The following is a 2,015-nucleotide window of genomic DNA, read 5'->3' on the forward strand; positions in this document are numbered from 1 at the left end:
GTCTGACCTCTGCACGGCAACGCGCATGCGTCCGTCGCCCCGCTAGCGCTTCGCCTCCCCGCGGCTGGGGGCTCCGTTCGTCACACCGGAGTCGCCCAGCGTCGCGCGACGTCACCGTCCGCCTCCCCGCGCGCGCTCAACCGGCAGCCGCCCCCCGGGCGGTGGTATGTGACCCGAGCGATTTGGGGTTCGGCGAAGGGCGAAACGGAGCGGGGGTGTGACCCCCGCGCAGGCGACGGTCTGACCTCTGCACGGCAACGCGCATGCGTCCGTCGCCCCGCTAGCGCTTCGCCTCCCCGCGGCTGGGGGCTCCGTTCGACACACCGGAGTCGCCCAGCGTCGCGCGACGTCACCGTCCGCCTCCCCGCGCGCGCGCTCAACCGGCAGCCTGGCGCTCCCTCGCAGTCCTGAAGTAGTCTCCGGGCGCGCCTCGGCCGGGGTCGGGCCCGGTGCCATCGCGGCGCGCCCACTCGGAACTTTACCCCTTTGCGGCGGGTACCCAACTCGCGGCCTGCCTTCGGCGGACCGTGGGGGGTTCAATGTCCACACCACACGCACGCTCTGAGGCGGGTGGGTGGCACCCGTCGCGCGTCGGCCGGAAAAAACAATTTTTTAATCGCTGGAACTTGGCAAACCGCGGCGCGCTGCTGAGGGTCAGCGCGGCGGCGGACGGCGGCGACCGCGCCGGCAAGCCCCGACGTCCTCGTGGCGACGGTGGAGGGTCCGCGCGCGGCGTCACGCCATCTCCCCGCCCGCTCCCGATCTCGCCTCCGCAAAACAAACGTACAACTCTTAGCGGTGGATCACTCGGCTCGTGCGTCGATGAAGGACGCAGCTAGCTGCGAGAACTAATGTGAATTGCAGGACACATTGATCATCGACACTTCGAACGCACTTTGCGGCCCCGGGTCCGTCCCGGGGCCACGCCTGTCTGAGCGTCGCTTGCATATCAATCGGGGTTCGGCGAAGGGCGAAACGGCCGCGACGGTCTGACCTCTGCGCGGCAACGCGCATGCGTCCGTCGCCCCGCTAGCGCTTCGCCTCCCCGCGGCTGGGGGCTCGCAGGCCGCCTCGGCGGCCTTCGTCCCCTTAAGTGCAGACCCGCGCGGCGTCCTCCTCACCGTCGACCCATCCCGCATCACGGGTCCGGGGCGCGGCTGCCGGTGGCGTTTCGACGACCATTGCGCATCCCGCGCCTCGCGCTCCCTCGCGGGGATGGGTTCGCCGCGGAGGCCCCCGCTCGCGCGGAAGGATCCAGCGAGCCCGGCCGCCAGGCCGGCCGCGCCTACTACCCCCTCATTTCCGACCTCAGATCAGACGAGACGACCCGCTGAATTTAAGCATATTACTAAGCGGAGGAAAAGAAACTAACCAGGATTCCCTCAGTAGCGGCGAGCGAAGAGGGAGAAGCCCAGCGCTGAATCCCCGCCCGGCCTCGGGCGCGGGAAATGTAGCGTACAGAAGGTCGTTGCGCCCGACGCCGCCCGGAGGGGGCCCGAGTCCTTCTGATGGAGGCTCTGCCCAGGGACGGTGTGAGGCCGGTAGCGGCCCCCGGCGCGCCGGGGCGCGGCCTTCTCGGAGTCGGGTTGTTTGTGAATGCAGCCCAAAGCGGGTGGTAAACTCCATCTAAGGCTAAATACTGGCACGAGACCGATAGAGGACAAGTACCTTAAGGGAAAGTTGAAAAGAACTTTGAAGAGAGAGTTCAACAGGGCGTGAAACCGTTGAGAGGTAAACGGGTGGGGACCACGTAGTCCGATCGGGGGATTCAACCCGGCTGGGATTGGCGGCCGCCTGGGGCGTCGCGGGGGGCGGACCCTTTCGGGGGCCCTGCCTTCACGCGTGCGTTCTCGGAGTCGGACGTCCCCGCGCCGGGCGCATTTCCCCCGTGGTTGTGCGTCGCGACCGTCCCTGGGTTGGCTTGGAAGGGTCTGGGGCGAAGGTGGCGCGGGCGGCGGGGCGGTGCGGGGGGGCCTCCGGGCCTCCCGGCCGTTTCCGCACCCGCGCTGTACAGC

General features: G+C 69.0%; 1 non-coding gene across 1 annotated transcript; it reads left to right on the top strand.

Moving 5' to 3' along the window:
• The first annotated feature begins 787 nt into the window (after positions 1-787).
• On the top strand, positions 788-941 carry LOC148378003 (5.8S ribosomal RNA). The gene has a single exon (XR_015856255.1). It is a non-coding gene; the product is annotated as a 5.8S ribosomal RNA (ribosomal RNA).
• The last annotated feature ends 1,074 nt before the right edge of the window (positions 942-2,015 follow it).

This window comes from Syngnathus floridae, unplaced genomic scaffold (assembly GCF_059516105.1).
Source record: "Syngnathus floridae isolate MCC-2025c unplaced genomic scaffold, RoL_Sflo_1.0 HiC_scaffold_70, whole genome shotgun sequence".
Classification (NCBI taxonomy): domain Eukaryota; kingdom Metazoa; phylum Chordata; class Actinopteri; order Syngnathiformes; family Syngnathidae; genus Syngnathus; species Syngnathus floridae.